Below are 20,206 nucleotides of genomic sequence, written 5' to 3'. Positions count from 1 at the left end.
CCAAAGGGTTATGTTTCGTTTGTGGAGAAAAATGGTCCCGTGACCACGTGTGTAAATCAACAGTGCAGTTGCATTTTGTTCAAGAACTAATTGATCATGTTCAGTCGATGGAGTCCACCCCGACAGATAGTTCAGAGTCAGAGACAGTTTCTGTTCACAGTATGAGGTTGTCAGCTGCTGCAGTTAGGAAAGACCCCAATGCTCCGTCCTTACAGTTGGAAATTCAGTTGCAAGGGCACACTATGGTATTTTTAGTGGATTCAGGCAGTACTCACTCATTCATCGACAGCTCTTTTGCTCCTGTGTTGGGGCATATTCAGGATACTACTCCAGTTTCTGTTACAGTGGCAGGAGGAGCATCATTGCAGTGTTCTCAGATGTTGAAACAATGTAAATGGAGCTGTTGTAGTGCTGAATTCTCATCTGATTTTCGGCCATTGCAGTAGTCCACTTATGATGGCATCTTGGGCCTTTATTGGTTGGCTCAACATAGCCCTATGCAAGTGGACTGGACTCAAAAGTGGATGTCAGTCCAGCAGTCTGGCAGAACAGTTACTTTGCAAGGCCTGTTGCCTGCTGACTTTGCACTTACAGTGATATCATTGTTCTTCGTTCAGTGTTCTGCAACTTCTTTAGTTTGTCCCGAGATGCAAGTAGTATTGGACAAGTTTCCTACGGTCTTTCAACCTCCCACTGGCCTCCCTCCTAGACGAATGCAAGACCATTACATTCCTCTGATCCCTGGGGCCCGACCAGTTTCTGTCAGGCCATACCGAATTGCTCCCCAGTTAAAAGATGAGTTAGAGAAGCAAATTGCAGAGCTCTTGTCGTTGGGAATGATTCGACCCAGCAAAAGCCCTTTTTCCTCTCCTGTCCTCATGGTCAAGAAAAAAGAAGAAGGGGAATGGAGACTTGTTGTTGACTTCAGACATCTGAATGCTATAACCCTGAAGAGCAAATACCCAGTACCCATTATAGATGAGTTGTTGGATGAACTAGCCGGGGCATGTTGGTTTACCAAAATGGACCTCAAAGCTGGATTTCACCAGATCAGGTTAGCTCCAAGGGAAGAGTACAAGACTGCATTCCAAACACACCATGGCCACTTTGAGTTCCTGGTAGTTGCCATGGGCTTAACTGGAGCTCCAGCAACATTTCAGAGCACTATAAACTTTGATCTGTCCCCCCTACTCAGGAAGTGTGTGCTGTGTTTCTTTGATGACATACTAGTTTTCAGCAAAACATTTGAGGAACACTTGGAACATGTTGCTCAGGTTCTGACAATTCTGCAAGAGAAGGAATGGAAAGTTAAGATGTCAAAGTGTGCATTTGCTCAACAGGAAATTGCTTACTTGGGACATGTCATTTCTGGTTAGGGTGTGTCTATAGATCCTGCCAAGGTAACAGCTGTCCAACAGTGGCCTACTCCAACTAATGTTAAGGAAGTCAGGGGTTTTCTTGGACTCAGTGGTTACTATAGGAAATTCATTAAGCACTATGGGATTATTGCCAAATCTCTCACTGAACTTCTCAAGAAAGGGATGCCATTTGTATGGACCAGTGTTACTGAAGAGGCCTTTGTGGTGCTCAAACAAGCTCTAACATCTGCTCCAGTATTGGCTGTGCCAGATTTTTCCAAACCATTTACTGTGGAGACTGATGCATGTGAATATGGCATTGGAGCTGTCCTCATGCAACAGGGTCACCCATTGGCATTTGTTAGCAAGGCCTTGGGACCCAAGAACAGAGGTTTGTCAGTCTATGAGAAAGAATACCTGGCTATTCTATTGGTTGTAGATCAGTGGAGGTCATACTTGCAGATGCAACAGTTTATTATCAAGATTGACCACAAGAGTTTGGCACACCTGCAGGATCAGAGATTGCATACCCCTTGGCAACAGAAATGTTTAACTAAGTTACTGGGCTTAAATTACACAATTCAGTACAAACAAGGGAACACCAATGCTGCTGCTGATGCACTTTCCAGGAGACCTCCTGATGGAACAGTTCTTTTCCAGATTTCTTGTGCACAACCTACATGGTTGCTGGAAATTGTTCAGAGCTACAATGGTGACCCTAAAACACAAGACATTTTACAACAACTGGCCATAGATCCTACATCTAAACCACAGTTCTCTCTGCACCTCGCTACAAGAACAGTATATGGTTTGGGCCTGATGCAGATCTACACCTTAAATTTTTTACAGCCTTTCATGCTAGTCCAGTTGGGGGTCATTCTGGCTTTCCAGTCACATACAAAAGAATAATCTCCCTCTTCAGGTGGCAAGGAATGAAAACCTTCATCAAAACTCAAGTCCAATCCTGCTTGGTGTGTCAGCAAGCTAAACCAGAAAGAGTTCAGTACCCTGGATTGCTATCTCCTCTGCCAGTACCTTCCAAAGCTTGGCACACACTGTCTATGGATTTTATCTCAAGTCTTCCTACATCCTTCCAGTACAACTGCATACTTGTGGTGATTGACAAGTTCTCTAAATATGGTCATTTCGTTCCTCTCTCACACCCCTTCAATGCGCAGAAAGTGGCTGAAGCTTTTCTAGACAATGTGTACAAGTTGCATGGTATGCCCAGGATTATCATCTGTGACAGAGACCCTGTTTTCACTAGCACATTCTGGCAACTGCTTATTTCCAAAACTGGAGCAGAGCTGAACATGAGTACAGCATATCACCCAGAGACTGACGGCCAAACTGAAAGAGTAAATCGGCAAATTGAGTGTTTCTTGCGGTGTTTCATCAGTGCCCATCCTACTAAATGGAGCAAATGGTTGTCGCTTTGTGAATTCTGGTACAATACCAACTGGCATTCGGCACTGAACAAAACGCCATTTGAAATCATTTATGGGCAGACTCCACGGTTCTTTGGAATATCTGCTTCTGATACAATTGCTCCCGTCGATGTCCAATCGTGGTTGGACTCCCGACAGTTGATGATCGCATCGGTAAAACAACACTTGTTGCGTGTTCAGCAGAGAATGAAGCATCAAGCAGACAAGAAATGGATTGAACGAGTTTTTGCTGCCAACGATCTCGTGTTCCTCAAACTGCAACCATACGTGCAATCATCAGTTGTCAGAAGAGCCAACCACAAGCTTTCATTCAAGTACTTTGGTCCTTACAAGATACTCGACAAAATTGGAGAAGTTGCATACCGACTGGAGTTGCCTCCTGATAGTCGCATCCACCCAGTGTTTCATGTATGTCTCAGCTCAAGAAGTTCATTCCGCCAACGACTCGGGTACAAACACAGTTACCCTCTCCTACAGCCAGTCTGCAAGTGCCTGTTCAGGTTCTGGATCGTCGCGTTCGTCAGTCGGGCCGCAAGACAGTGATGCAGGGTTTAATTCTCTGGAGTTGTGGTACACCAGCCACTGCTACTTGGGAGGATCTGGATTCGTTGAAGAAGGAGTTTCCCCGAGCTCCGGCTTGGGGACAAGCCGGTTCACAAGAAGAGGGGGATGTCAGCATCGCCAAGACAAGGACTAAACCACTGGTTCAGTCGAGACGAGTTATTGCCAATCAGCAGACTATAGCGGATCCGGCAACAGAAGATGGCGCGATAGAATTCAATCAAGGAGATGGGCCGGCCCAGCGGCCCAAGCGAGCGACCAACCCACCGCGTTGGCTCGACGACCACAGCCTGGCCCGTTAATCGAGCTAACGGTAACTGGTTTAAATAGAGATCGATCTCTTCCTGTAATAGAGGGCTAGGATTGGAATGACGGCTTCGGCCGGTGTAATCGGATAGCTGTGAGGGTGGTTGGGTGGCCAGCTACCGAACTTTTCCCCAATTCGAATTCGAATCCCTAAATTCCTCCCCGATCTAGTGAGTTGCTTACAGAACATCTCATGCCTATTGTAGGAAAAAAATATCTCATGAGTAGGCGCAAACTGAATATTGTACTCCCTCCTATCTAAGTCTTTTTAATATTCCAATAAGGGACTACATACAGAACAAAATGAGTGAATCTACACCCTAAAATATATTTATATACATTCATATGTAGTTTGTGTTAAAATCTCTAATAAGACTTATATTTAGAGAGGGAGTAGATGAGAGTACAATTCAGCCACTAAAATTCTCAATTTTCAAAGTATTATATGTAGTTTGCAGTTTACTCTTCATTTTCCTCTTTCCTTCACCGCCGAAGGACGCCGCCGGCCTATAGCCCGGGGGCTGGCGGCGGTGGCGGGGGCCTCCCCTCTCTCCTGCGCCATGGGGGCGGTGCGGAGCCCCGCGGTATCTGGTGGCACGACCGATCTGGCCTTGGTGGCGTGGCGGGCCTGCCTTGACCGGCGGCGGCACGGCGGCCACCTCGGCCGAGGGCGGCGATGGTGGCGGGTGCGGCGGTCGGGCTTGCTTCGGGCAACGGCCTTGGCTGCGTTCGGTGGTGGCGGCCGGATCTGCGGCGACGGATCATCTGACCTCGGATCGGCGATGGCGGCATGGAGGGCCTGGTGGTTGGATCGACGCCATGCGTGGTTTGCCTTCCGGACAGATCGGATCTGGCCGGTGCGGCCTGCTCGATGTGCGGCGGCTCAGATCGGCGGTGACCCGTGTACACGATGCTTGATGGAGGTTCTTCGAGCGGATCCGGGTGAAAATCTCGTTCTCGGCTTGATGCCAAGACCGGCATTGGCGACACTCTTTTGTGCCATTACCTTCTTGAAGGCATCACCGTGGAGAAGCTACAGACCTCTATCCGCTACCTCCGAGGGAAACCCTAGATCAGTAGATCGGATGACGGCGGCACGTTGGCGTCGTTTCCTCCTTGGAGGCGTCATTCTTGAAGGCATACACGGGGTCGAGGGACCAGTGGGCGGTTTTTTTTTGTGGAGCGGTGCTTCATCCTACACATTGATGACGACGGATCTCGGTGGCGTGGCGCAGTGGAGACTCGGCGCCCGATGCGCGATGATGGACTCGCGCAGAAGGAGGTAGTTGTCTGGCGTCATGGTGGCGTTGATAGCAGGGTGGTTTGACAAGGTAGAAGCCTCAATATCTGCTCTGAAGACGGACTTGTGGAAGATGGCGGCGACAACACATGTGATTGCGTCAGACCAGTTTATGCTCTAGACCGGTATGTGGCTCGGCTGGGGCTTCTGACTTTTGATGATAGGCTTAGGTGAGTGGTCTGGGTATTTGGCCTAGTTAGCGCCCCATCATCATATGGATAGGAGTAGTGGCATATGTTGCCAAGATGACGGATTCAGGCATATTGTTGTAATACTTTGTAAGGTCATCGAAAATAATCAATAAAGTGACCGCATGCATCTCCCAGATGCAGAGGCCGGGGGTCATCCTCCTTTTCTAAAAAAACGGAGCAAAATGAGTGAATCTACACCATCAAATATATTTATATACATTCATGTGTAGTTTGTATCGAAATCTTTAAAAAAAACTTATATTTAAAAGAGAGAGTAGATGGGAGCACAATTTCAGCCACTAAAATTCTCAATTTTCAAAGTATTATATCCCCCCTCTTCTCTTAGAAATTCAAGGACATGGAATATGGGATATTACGAAGTGGGATATGGATTTACCGTTAAATCTGTTTATGAATGGTTGGAAAAAGACTTTTTTCTCGATAAAGGGCGGTTTTATTATCTCAAAATGTAGCATCAAACGGATATAACCTGACCTCTATATAATTAGGATATACACATCCAAACACAGAAGTCTGACAAAAAGACATAAAACAAAACCGACAAATCAAAAATAGTAGAGAAGTATCCGGTCCGAATAACAAATGGATTTGGAAAGCTTGCATCCCCTGAAGATTAAGATCTTCATATGGCAACTATTTCAAAATGTTGCCCTTACGCGTGATAATTTATGCAAGCGTAATTGGTTAGGGGATCCTACTTGCTCTTTTTGCCGAGAAGTATAAACTGCTAACGATCTTTTCTTCCTTGTTCTTTTGCTGACCTATCTGGGGTTTTTTGGTTTGGCTCTTGGTGCTTCCTGTAGTCCCAGATTTATTTGGCAAGGTTTATCTTGGCTCTATTGCTTCTTCCCTGGAGGCAAAATGTATATGATGATTCTGGCTGCAATATCCTCGGGCATTTGGTGTACTCGAAACAAAGTTACATTTGAGAAGCGCGTGGTGGGTTCTCCCTTGGAAGCCATTTTCACCGCATGTTCGTTTATGATGTACTGGGCAGGGCTGCTGAAGCTGGATGATAGAGTTGACTTTCAGGTTGGTGTGAAGAGACCAGTCCAGGTTGCCGCATCCCTCGCTGATCGTGCTTCTGCTTGGGGGAGACTCATGATCGAAGATGCTAATGGGGCTCAGCGCGGGTGAAGATTTGTGGCGGTGTGCCTCATGCTGATTTCGCTGGTGCTGGGGGTTTCTTTTTGCTCACTGTGGTTTGATGCCCTTTGAGTGGTAGTTTGTGCTTTTGGTGTTCTGTAGACGATCGTTGGTGTTACTTGTTCGCTGGTTGTTAGTGTTAACATGTTTTCGCCCTGCAGAAAAAAGCAGATGTTTCGACATCGAGCATCTTTAGTGGGTTCCTGTTAATGCCCCAACTTGCTTTTCCTCTTTCCTGCCTCCTTGTTTTTGTGTTTATTCATCGCTAGTTGCTGTTAGGAGACTTATACTGAATATTTTCGTTAAGTGATTCATGAAAAGGGGCGAGAGTCCGGTTGAAAAAAGAAGAAGTGGGATATGGGCAGTTGCCACTCACAAATCGAAATGGATACTTGTTTTCTAGAGGTGCCTTGCGCTGTAAGCTAGATGATACCCGCGCGTTGCTGCAGGATGAAAATGAGTTGATACATATTTATAAAATCACATGCAAAACCATTATAGAGTATTCAGTAACATGGCAACAATATAAAGAAAGTTTCTAGGTGCCTGGTGGATTGTTGTAGGTGCAAAATAAATCCCATACATAAGAAGTGCCATGTACAAAGGAACACTAAGCATCCAAATAAACAAAATGGTAATTTGCACCGAGCATCTCCAGAAACTCAGTAGAAAAAAGCCTCATATCAGTTATGTCGTCTCATAATAAGTAATGAACGGGTGACCATCAATATTGATTGTAGAAATATTTCGAGTGAATTGCAGAAAACCACCACATTAGCGCATAGGTTTGCAGAAAAGACTCTTTTATGAATTTAGGCCAGAAACCACTAATTTTCGGTCTAATCTTTTGCAAAAAACATTGATCAGTCTATTTGGACATTTTAATTGCGATTATGACATGTGGGGCCACCATTTGCTGACGTGGCGTAACATTCATTAGACAAGGTATTTTTTGCCAAAAACTCGTCCCTCTCTGGAAAAATCTCCCTAAGAAACTCCCTCCCTCCCGAGATCCAGGGCGTGCTCGTCCTCGCCGTCGTGGTCCACGGGATCCAGGACACCGGGGAAAGCAGCGGCGCAGCACGGCCCCTCGTCGCCGGCGACCCCAAGCCAGCAGCGCACCCGCGCGTACGACCCATCCGCTGCATCCTCCTCTGGCGGCCGTCCTACCACCGCCCGATGAGGACGCGGCATCACCGGCCGACGGTGACACGCCGCCCCCTTCCCCCTCTGGGCGCTGTGGCCATGGCTGACGACGACGAAAACCATAGGATTGGCGACGGCTGTGGCGCAGCAGCCGTTGGAGTCGTCATCGGAACTGGCGGGGTTGTACTGCCCGCAGGCGTCCCTGGGACAGGAGTGGACCACGAGGGTTGACCCGTGCACGGCCTGGGCGCAGGTTTGCGAGCACCACTGCCTCCTCGACAGACTCGTGCATGGCCTGGCGGTGACCGGCGACCCTGTGCTCGCGTTCCAGGTGGGTGACCGCGGGTGACCCCGACAGATCCAGGTGGGTGCTCGGGATGGCCGAGGAACTCCAGGCCATGGAGCTTCATCGCGCGGGGGAGGCCGGTCCAGAGGGGCAGGCGGATGCGTTCTTCCACCGGCGAGCTCGGGCTGCCACGAGGACGGCGGCGACGGACGGCTCTGCGGCGGGCCATGCTCGAGGTCTGAGCAACTAGCCAACGACGGCGAGCAAGCAGCAGGAGCGGCGCACAGCACGGGCGCATCCAAGCAGGAACCCTCGCCGGTGAGCTCCGCCGCCCCCGGGGCATCGGCGTGGACGACAGCGCACGAGCGCGGGATGGCCGGCGGCGGAATATGGCTGAGCTGGGTATGACAAGGGCCTAATTGCATTTTTGTTTTCAGATTGAAGGGTGCCTCTGTAAAAGTTCCAGGAACTGACAGTTATAACACATCATCAAATACAGGCCCCACATGTCATAATCACGGTTAAAATGTCCAAATAGACCGATCAGTGTTTCTTTTGCAAAAGATTAGACCAAAAATCAGTGGTTTCCGGCCCAAATTCGTAAAAGAGTCTTTTCTGCAAACCTATATGCTAATGTGATGGTTTTCTGCAATTCACTCAAATATTTCCTCTGCTGCATGGATGCAAACTAACACTTCCCCTATATATTTCTAAACCAAAAAACATCTTATTTTTTGATATAGAGTGAGTATTGCATTTAGTTCTGAAACCAATGAAGGATTGAAACTAGCGCTTATGCTTCGGCACACCCCCTAAATACATGGACGACTCAGATTAACCCATCCAGCCACCGTCAGCAACGACTTGAACCAGGGACTTCCTGGTACAAAGTTTGACGCGATAACCAACCAGCCGCCGTCAGCTGTTGTGTTTACATACTTCTTTTTTTTTATTCTATTCTCTTTCCTCTTTCCTATTTCCTTTGTTATTATTCCTTGTCCCTTTTTGTCTAGTTTTTTGTTCGGCTTTTATTTTTCTTTTTCCTTTTCTTTTTATGCTCCTTTTTTGTTTTCCTTTTTCTTTTGCAATGTGCAAACTTTTCAGTTTTGTTTTTTTAATTAATGATTTTTAATATTGATGATTTTTCTTTCCAAAGTTGATGAACTTTATTCAAAATCGATGAACTTCTTATTTCTAAATTAATGAACTTTTTTTAAAATGAATGATTATTTTCAAAGTAGATGAACATTTTTTTCAAAATCAATGGACTTTTTTCAAAATTTATAAACATTTTTCCAAAATCGATGAACTTCTTTTAAAATTCATGAAAATTTTCCAAATCCTTGAACCTTTCCCCCAAATTTTTAAAAGAATCAATTCTTGGTATTTTTAATTTGTGAACATTTTGCAAATTCGCTAACTTTTCAAATCCATGAACTTTTCCAAAAATATGAAATGTTTTTCAAAGTCAACGATCAAAGGTCAAACATGTCAATGGTCAACTTTTCGTCCAGGTCAAATATGAAGAAGTTTTTTTTGTCGAACCACGAAGAAGCGATCGGGCGTATGCTCTTGACGAGCGACAGCTGATCGCTCGTGTAGTTGGGCCAGCCCATCAAAGGTGGCGTGCGACGCTGCGTCCGCTAACTAGCGCAGCAAGCGATGACTAGGTGCTCCCGTTGTATAGGGAGTAGCATAACACAAACCGGCGCACACACCCTTCCGTCTTGGGTCTGGTCCATTTTTCTTTTCTTTTTTTAACCTTCAAAAAATAGGTGTATGAAGTAGGATTCGAACTATGGACATCTTGGATTACTTTCACCCACTATAACTAAATAGGACAACTCACTTGTCGTGTCTTATTACTTCTTTTATTCTCTTTGTTGTGCATCTTCAGTCTGTTCTTTTTCTTTTGGTTGGCCTTTTCTTCTTCAGTTTATTTGTTTCTTCTTATTTTTCATTTTCTTAAATTCATGATTTTTCTCAATTCTATGAACTTATTTTAAGGGTCCCAAGAAACAACAAGCTCTCAGACGGTGCCTTCTGGCGTACTTTTTGTTGGAAATATGCCCTAGAGGCAATAATAAAAGTATTATTATTATATTTCCTTGTTCATGATAATTGTCTTTTATTCATGCTATAACTGTATTATCCGGAAATCGTAATACACGTGTGAATACATAGACCACAATATGTCCCTAGTGAGCCTCTAGTTGACTAGCTCGTTGTGATCAACAGATAGTCATGGTTTCCTGGCTATGGACATTGGATGTCGTTGATAACGGGATCACATCATTAGGAGAATGATGTGATGGACAAGACCCAATCCTAAGACTAGCACAAAAGATCGTGTAGTTCATTTGCTAGAGCTTTGCCAATGTCAAGTATCTCTTCCTTCGACCATGAGATCGTGTAACTCCTGGATACCGTAGGAGTGCTTTGGGTGTATCAAACGTCACAACGTAACTGGGTGACTATAAAGGTGCACTACAGGTATCTCCGAAAGTATCTATTGTTTTATGCGGATCGAGACTGGGATTTGTCACTCCGTGTAAACGGAGAGGTATCTCTGGGCCCACTCGGTAGGACATCATCATATGCGCAATGTGACCAAGGAGTTGATCACGGGATGATGTGTTACGGAACGAGTAAAGTGACTTGCCGGTAACGAGATTGAACAAGGTATTGGATACCGACGATCGAATCTCGGGCAAGTAAAATACCGCTAGACAAAGGGAATTGTATACGGGATCGATTGAGTCCTTGACATCGTGGTTCATCCGATGAGATCATCGTGGAACATGTGGGAGCCAACATGGGTATCCAGATCCCGATGTTGGTTATTGACCGGAGAACGTCTCGGTCATGTCTGCATGTCTCCCGAACCCGTAGGGTCTACACACTTAAGGTTCGATGACGCTAGGGTTATAAAGGAAGCTTGTATGTGGTTACCGAATGTTGTTCGGAGTCCCGGATGAGATCCCGGACGTCACGAGGAGCTCCGGAATGGTCCGGAGGTAAAGATTTATATATAGGAAGTCCTGTTTCGGCGATCGGGACAAGTTTCGGGGTCATCGGTATTGTACCGGGACCACCGGAAGGGTCCCGGGGGCCCACCGGGTGGGGCCACCTGCCCCGGGGGGGCACATGGGCTGTAGGGGGTGCGCCTTGGCCTACATGGGCCAAGGGAACCAGCCCCAAGAGGCCCATGCACCTAGGGAACCCTAGAGGGAAGAGTCCTCAAGGGGGAAGGCACCTCCGAGGTGCCTTGGGGAGGATGGACTCCTCCCCCCCTTCTTGGCCGCACCCCAAAACCCATCTAGGGCTGGCTGCCGCCCCTAGGGGTGGGAAAACCCTAAAGGGGGCGCAGCCCCCTTCCCCCCTATATATATTGAGGCATGGGGCTGCCCATAACACGCGATTTGATCTCTCGTTGGTGCAGCCCTGCCCCTCTCCCTCCTCCTCCTCTCCCATGGTGCTTGGCGAAGCCCTGCTGGATTGCCACGCTCCTCCACCACCACCACGCCGTTGTGCTGCTGTTGGATGGAGTCTTCCTCAACCTCTCCCTCTCTCCTTGCTGGATCAAGGCGTGGGAGACGTCACCGGGCTGTACGTGTGTTGAACGCGGAGGTGCCGTGCGTTCGGCACTTGATCATCGGTGATTTGAATCACGACGAGTACGACTCCATCAACCCCATTCACTTGAACGCTTCCGCTTAGCGATCTACAAGGGTATGTAGATGCACTCTCCTTCTACTCGTAGCTGGTTTCTCCATAGATAGATCTTGGTGACGCGTAGGAAAATTTTGAATTTCTGCTACGTTCCCCAACAGTGGCATCATGAGCTAGGTCTATTGCGTAGATTCTTTGCACGAGTAGAACACAAAGTAGTTGTGGGTGTTGATGTTGTTCAATATGCTTACCGTTACTAGTCCAATCTTGTTTCGACGGTATTATGGGATGAAGCGGCCCGGACCGACCTTACACGTACTCTTACGTGAGACAGGTTCCACCGATTGACATGTACTTGGTGCATAAGGTGGCTAGCGGGTGCCAGTCTCTCCCACTTTAGTCGGAACGGATTCGATGAAAAGGGTCCTTATGAAGGGTAAATAGCAATTGGCATATCACGTTGTGGTTTTGCGTAGGTAAGAAACGTTCTTGCTAGAAACCCATAGCAGCCACGTAAAACATGCAAACAACAATTAGAGGACGTCTAACTTATTTTTGCAGGGTATGTCATGTGATGTGATATGGCCAAAAGGATGTGATGAATGATATATATGTGATGTATGAGATTGATCATGTTCTTGTAATAGGATTCACGACTTGCATGTCGATGAGTATGACAACCGGCAGGAGCCATAGGAGTTGTCTTTATTTTTGTATGACCTGCGTGTCATTGAAGAACGCCATGTAACTTACTTTACTTTATTGCTACACGCGTTAGTCATAGAAGTAGAAGTAGTCGTTGGCGTGACAACTTCATGAAGACACGATGATGGAGATCATGATGATGGAGATCATGGTGTCATGCCGGTGACAAGATGATCATGGAGCCCCGAAGATGGAGATCAATGGAGCTATATGATATTGGCCATATCATGTCACAACTATATAATTGCATGTGATGTTTATTATGTTTATGCATCTTGTTTACTTAGGACGACGGTAGTAAATAAGATGATCCCTTACAAAATTTCAAGAAGTGTTCTCCCCTAACTGTGCACCGTTGCTACAGTTCGTCGCTTCTAAGCACCACGTGATGATCGGGTGTGATGGATTCTTACGTTCACATACAACGGGTGTAAGACAGTTTTACACAGCGAAAACACTTAGGGTTAACTTGACGAGCCTAGCATGTGCAGACATGGCCTCGGAACACGGAGACCGAAAGGTCGAGCATGAGTCGTATAGCAGATACGATCAACATGAAGATGTTCACCGATGTTGGCTAGTCCGTCTCACGTGATGATCGGACACGGCCTAGTTGACTCGGATCATGTAATCACTTAGATGACCAGAGGGATGTCTATCTGAGTGGGAGTTCATAAGATGAACTTAATTATCCTGAACATAGTCAAAAGACCTTTTGCAAATTATGTCGTAGCTCACGCTATAGTTCTACTGTTTAGATATGTTCCTAGAGAAAATATAGTTGAAAGTTGATAGTAGCGATTATGCGATCAGTAGAAAGCTTATGTCCTTAATGCACCGCTCAGTGTGCTGAACCCCAACGTCGTTTGTCGATGTTGCGAACATCGGACATACACGTTTTGATAACTACGTGATAGTTCAATTAAATGGTTTAAGTAGAGGCACCAAAGACGTTTTCGAAACATCGCGGAACATATGAGATGTTTCGAGGGCTGAAATTGGGATTTCAGGCTCGTGCCCACGTCAAGAGGTATAAGGCCTCCGACATTTTCTTAGCCTACAAACTAAGGGAGAAAAGCTCAATCGTTGAGCTTGTGCTCAGATTGTCTGAGTGCAACAATCACTTGAATCGAGTGGGAGTTGATCTTCCAAATGAGATAGTGATAGTTCCTCCGAAGTCACTACCACCAAGCTGCTAGAGCTTCGTGATGAACTATAACATATCAGGGATAGATGTGATGATCCTTGAGATATTCGCGATGTTTGACACCACGAAAGTAGAAATCAAGAAGGAGCATCAATCGTTGATGGTCAGTGAGACCACTAGTTTCAAGAAGGGCAAGGGAACAAAGGGATACTTCATGAAACGGCAAAACAGTTGCTGCTCTAGTGAAGAAACCCAAGGTTGAACCCAAACCCGAGACTAAGTGCTTCTGTAATGAGAGGAACGGACACTGAAGCGGAACCACCCTAGATACTTGGTAGATGAGAAGGCTGGTAAGGTTGATAGAAGTATATTGGATATACATTATGTTAATGTGTACTTTACTAGTACTCCTAGTAGCACCAGGGTATTAGATACCGGTTCGGTTGCTAAGTGTTAGTAACTCGAAATAAAAGCTACGGAATAAACGGAGACTAGCTAAAGGTGAGCTGACGATATGTGTTGGAAGTTTTTTCCAAGCTAGATGTGATCAAGCATCGCACGCTCCCTCTACCATCAAGATTAGTATTAAACCTGAATGGTATATTGAATCTCGATCGTAGTGATACACATTTTCATGCCAAAAGATATAAGATAGTAATGATAGTACCACTTACTTGTGGCACTGCCATGTAAGTCATATTGGTATAAAACGCATGAAGAAGCTCCATGTTGATGGATCTTTGGACTCACTCGTTTTTGAAAAGTTTGAGACATGCGAACCATGTCTATTGGTGTATACGCATGAAGAAACTCCATGCAGATGGATCGTTTAGACTCACTTGATTTTGAATCACTTGAGATATGCAAATCATACCACATGGACAAGATGACTGAAAAGCCTCGGTTTCAGTAAGATGGAACAAGATAGCAACTTGTTGGAAGCAACACATTTTGATGTGTGCAGTCCAATGAGTGCTGAGGCATGCAGTAAATATCGTTATGTTCTTACTTCACAGATGATTTGAGTAGATGTTGAGTATATTTACTTGATGAATCACGAGTCTAAATTATTGAAAGGTTCAAGTAATTTCAGTGTGAAGTTGGAAGATCGTCGTGATAAGAGGATAAAAATATCTATGATATGATCATAGAGATGAATATCTGAATTACGAGTTTGGCACGGAATTAAGACATTGTGGAAATTGTTTCACAACTAATACAGCCTGGAACACCATAGTGTGATGGTGTGTCCGAACATCATAACTGCACCCTATTGGATATGATGCATACCATGATGTCTCTTATCGAATTACCACAATTGTTCATGGGTTAGGCATGAGAGACAACCACATTCACTTTAAATAGGGCACCACGTAATTCCGATGAGATGACACCGTATGGATTATGGTTTAGAGAAACCTAAGTTGTCATTTCTTAAAGGCTGCGACGCTTATGTGAAAAAGTTTCAGGATTAAGCTCGAACCCAAAGCGGATAAAATACATCTTCATAGGACACCCAAAACAGTTGGGTATACCTCCTAATTCAGATCCGAAAACAATATGAATTGTTTCTAGAATCGGGTCCTTTCTCGAGGAAAGGTTTCTCTCAAAAGAGTTGAGTGGGAGGATGGTGGAGACTTGATGAGGTTATTGAACCGTCTCTTCAACTAGTGTGTGGCAGGGCACAGGAAGTTGTTCCTGTGGCACCTACACCAATTGAAGTGGAAGCTTATGATATTGATCATGAAACTTCGGATCAAGTCACTACCAAACCTCGTGGGATGACAAGGATGCGTACTACTTCAGAGTGGTACGTAATCCTGTCTTGAAGGTCATGTTGCTAGACAACAATGAACCTACGAGCTATGGAGAAGCAACGGTGGGCCCAAATTCCAACAAATGGTTAGAAGCCATAAAATCCGAGAGAGGATCCATGTATGAAAACAAAGTGTAGACTTTGGCAGAACGGCTCGATGGTCGTAAGGCTAATGAGTACAGATGGATTTCAAAAGGAAGACGGACAATGATGGTAAATGTCACCATTAAGAAAGCTCGACTTGTCGTTAAGATGTTTTTTGACAAGTTCAAGGAGTTGACTACAATGAGATTTTCTCACTCGTAGCGATGCTAAGAGTCTGTTGAAATTATATTAGCGATTACTGCATTATTTATGAAATCTTGCAGATAGGATGTCAAAACATTGTTTCCTCGACGATTTTAATGAGGAAAGGTTGTATGTGATACAACCGGAAGGTTTTGTCAATCCCGAAAGATGCTAATAAGTATGCAAAGCTCCAGCAATCCTTCTAAGGACTGGAGTGAGCATCTCGGAGTTGGAATGTATGTTTTGATGATGATCAAAGATTTTGGGTTTGTACAAAGTTTATGAGAAACTTGTATTTCCAAAGAAGTGAGTGGGAGCACTATAGAATTTCTGATGAGTATATGTTGTTGACATATTGATGATCAGAAATGATGTAGAATTTCTAGAAAGCATATAGGGTTATTTGAAAGGTGTTTTTCAATGGAAAGCCTGGATTAAGCTACTTGAACATTGAGCATCAAGATCTATAAGGATAGATCAAAACGCTTAATGGTACTTTCAAATGAGCACATACCTTGACATGATCTTGAAGGTATTCAAGAAGGATCAGTCAAAGAAGAAGTTCTTGCCTGAATTGTAAGGTACGAAGTTAAGACTTAAAGCTCGACCACGGCAGAATAGAGAGAAAGGACGAAGGTCGTCCCCTATGCTTAAGACGTAGGCTCTTCAGTATGCTATGCTGTGTACCGCACCTGAAGTGTGCCTTGCCATGAGTCAGTCAAGGGGTACAAGAGTGATCCAAGAATGGCTCACAGGACAGCGGTCAAAGTTATCCTTAGTAACTAGTGGACTAAGGAATTTTCTCGATTATGAAGGTGGTAAAAGAGTTCGTCGTAAAGGTTACGACGATGCAAGCTTGACACCTATCCGGATAGCTCTGAGTAGAGAGACCGGATACATATAATGGAGCAATAATTTAGAATAGCTCCAAGTAGAACAGTTGTTTGGAATAGCTCCAAATAGAGCGTGGTAGCTGCATCTAGGAGATGACATAGAGATTTGTAAAGCACACACGGATCTGAAAGGTTCAGACCCGTTGACTAAAACCTCTCTCACAAGCAACATGATCAAACATAAAACTCATTGAGTGTTAATCACATAGTAATGTGAACTAGACTACTGACTCTAGTAAACTCTTGGGTATTAGTCACATGGCGATGTGACCTGTGAGTGTTAATCACATGGCGATGTGAACTAGATTATTGACTCTAGTGCAAGTGGGAGACTGTTGGAAATATGCCCTAGAGGCAATAATAAAAGTATTATTATTATATTTCCTTGTTCATGATAATTGTCTTTTATTCATGCTATAACTGTATTATCCGGAAATCGTAATACACGTGTGAATACATAGACCACAATATGTCCCTAGTGAGCCTCTAGTTGACTAGCTCGTTGTGATCAACAGATAGTCATGGTTTCCTGGCTATGGACATTGGATGTCGTTGATAACGGGATCACATCATTAGGAGAATGATGTGATGGACAAGACCCAATCCTAAGACTAGCACAAAAGATCGTGTAGTTCATTTGCTAAAGCTTTGCCAATGTCAAGTATCTCTTCCTTCGACCATGAGATCGTGTAACTCCTGGATACCGTAGGAGTGCTTTGGGTGTATCAAACGTCACAACGTAACTGGGTGACTATAAAGGTGCACTACAGGTATCTCCGAAAGTATCTATTGTTTTATGCGGATCGAGACTGGGATTTGTCACTCCGTGTAAACGGAGAGGTATCTCTGGGCCCACTCGGTAGGACATCATCATATGCGCAATGTGACCAAGGAGTTGATCACGGGATGATGTGTTACGGAACGAGTAAAGTGACTTGCCGGTAACGAGATTGAACAAGGTATTGGATACCGACGATCGAATCTCGGGCAAGTAAAATACCGCTAGACAAAGGGAATTGTATACGGGATCGATTGAGTCCTTGACATCGTGGTTCATCCGATGAGATCATCGTGGAACATGTGGGAGCCAACATGGGTATCCAGATCCCGCTGTTGGTTATTGACCGGAGAACGTCTCGGTCATGTCTGCATGTCTCCCGAACCCGTAGGGTCTACACACTTAAGGTTCGATGACGCTAGGGTTATAAAGGAAGCTTGTATGTGGTTACCGAATGTTGTCCGGAGTCCCGGATAAGATCCCGGACGTCACGAGGAGCTCCGGAATGGTCCGGAGGTAAAGATTTATATATAGGAAGTCCTGTTTCGGCGATCGGGACAAGTTTCGGGGTCATCGGTATTGTACCGGGACCACCGGAAGGGTCCCAGGGGCCCACCGGGTGGGGCCACCTGCCTCGGGGGGCCACATGGGCTGTAGGGGGTGCGCCTTGGCCTACATGGGCCAAGGGCACCAGCCCCAAGAGGCCCATGCGCCTAGGGAACCCTAGAGGGAAGAGTCCTCAAGGGGGAAGGCACCTCCGAGGTGCCTTGGGGAGGATGGACTCCTCCCCCCCCTTCTTGGCCGCACCCCAAAACCCATCTAGGGCTGGCCGCCGCCCCTAGGGGTGGGAAAACCCTAAAGGGGGCGCAGCCCCCTTCCCCCCTATATATATTGAGGCATGGGGCTGCCCATAACACGCGATTTGATCTCTCGTTGGTGCAGCCCTGCCCCTCTCCCTCCTCCTCCTCTCCCATGGTGCTTGGCGAAGCCCTGCTGGATTGCCACGCTCCTCCACTACCACCACGCCGTTGTGCTGCTGTTGGATGGAGTCTTCCTCAACCTCTCCCTCTCTCCTTGCTGGATCAAGGCGTGGGAGACGTCACCGGGCTGTACGTGTGTTGAACGCGGAGGTGCCGTGCGTTCGGTACTTGATCATCGGTGATTTGAATCACGACGAGTACGACTCCATCAACCCCGTTCACTTGAACGCTTCCGCTTAGCGATCTACAAGGGTATGTAGATGCACTCTCCTTCTACTCGTAGCTGGTTTCTCCATAGATAGATCTTGGTGATGCGTAGGAAAATTTTGAATTTCTGCTACGTTCCCCAACACTTTTAGACAGGTCGAAGGATGCCAGGTTTGAATCCTACTTTTAGACCCAAACAACATCTGTTGAACAAGTCTATTTTTAGACATCCTTCGAATGACCTAACTTTTGCAAGTGGGTGGGCATGCACATGGTAGGCATCTATGTCACGATTGAACGATTTTTGACATTGTATGCAAGTTGCAACATGCCCGAGTAGTTATTGGATTTTTTTACCGAGAAAACTTTAGAAAATGCAAAATTTATTGTAAACCAAAACAACTTGGCATGGTGCCTTAAATTGGTCATACAAGGCCATGGGCAAAATCGGGGCCATTTCAAGGATGTCGAGAAACAACGTGCTTTGAACATGGTCTATTTTTGGATACACTTGAAATGACCCAACTTTGCAACCAGCTGGGCATGCCCATGGTAGGAATCCATGCCATGTTTGAACAATTTTTCGACACCATATGCAAGTTGCAACACGTCCGGTAATTTATCGCCCTTTTTTGACCAAGAAAACTCCAGAAACCGTAAAATTTGTAGAAAACCAAAAAACCTTGGCATGCTGCCTTGAATTGTTCATACAAGCCAATGAAAAAAATTAGGGTCGTTCGACGGATGTCGAGAAACAACATGCTCTCAGATGGAGCCTTCTCACCTACCCGGACACCCTATGTTGAACATGGTGATATTTTCTACACGAATACAAAAAAATTCGAGCAAATTCAAAAAAAAATTCCATATTTTTTTCGTATTTTTCTGAAATATTTTGAAATTCCAAATTTTTTAGTGTTTTCATAAAATGTAAAAAAATAAAAATGTTCATGTTCAAAATTATGTTTGCTCTTTTTAAAATTTTTGTGTCTTGAAATTATGAGAAATTTTGAAAACACAAACATTTCGAGGAATTCATAAGATGTTCGCGTTTTGAAAAATTGTTCGTAGTTTGAGAGGATGTCTGTGTTTTTAGTTTTGTTCCTGTTTTCAGAAAATGTTTGTATTTTTAGAAAAATATTTGTAGTTTCGAAAAATATTCTCGTTTTCAATTTTGCTCCTATTTTTAAAAAAGTTTGAGATTGTGAAACATTGTTCACAAAAAGTTTGAGTTTTTAAAAATATGTTCACAAATTTTGAAAAATTTCGGGTTTCAAAAACATTTACTTTGTCAAAAAGAAATTCACATACGATTTTTTTTGAAAAAAAAATTTAGGGGCTAGTGACGTTATGCACTCTATGAGTTTGCGTGTTAGATCCTCTTACCCTGTTTAGTATTTGTGAATTGGTGTTTAAGTGTTGCTGCTTTTGTTATTTTCTTGAAGGTTGGCACTGCAATTCAGCATTTGAGGCAGCGAGCCGAAGTGGCCAGCAATGAGAGCCATTATAGCCCTGGTCGCGAGTTTGATTCCCATCTAGGGCGTTATTTTTGTTGATTTTCCAGCGCAAATGGGCTGGCCTAGGTTAGTTGTGCCTATTTCGTATTGCGGCATAAAGGAGGTCCTCCGAACGTACGGCGTATACGAGCGATCCATCATACGTACAAAAATGGATATGATTTATCAAATGTCTACATTGCCCTTTATAAGCTCCGTGAGGGGGGTGTACCGAAGCGGGTCTCTTAACGTGTGTGCTTGTGGAAATTGAGGATTCTTGCGGTGTCTGTCATCTGGGAGGGGAGTTGTCCTATGGATGGGGTGCCGTGCATCGCAAGCTTGTTAGCGATTTTCTAGTAGTCTGGCATGTCGATATTGGAAAACTGCATGGATATCTTATGAATATCAAACCCTCCATTGGAGGGCACAGATCCCGCAGCTGAGAGAACCACACCATTGGG

Source organism: Triticum aestivum, chromosome 7A (genome assembly GCF_018294505.1).
Source record: "Triticum aestivum cultivar Chinese Spring chromosome 7A, IWGSC CS RefSeq v2.1, whole genome shotgun sequence".
Lineage (NCBI taxonomy): Eukaryota > Viridiplantae > Streptophyta > Magnoliopsida > Poales > Poaceae > Triticum > Triticum aestivum.
The sequence above is the reverse complement of the archived record's forward strand: the minus strand, read 5'-3'. Positions refer to the sequence as shown.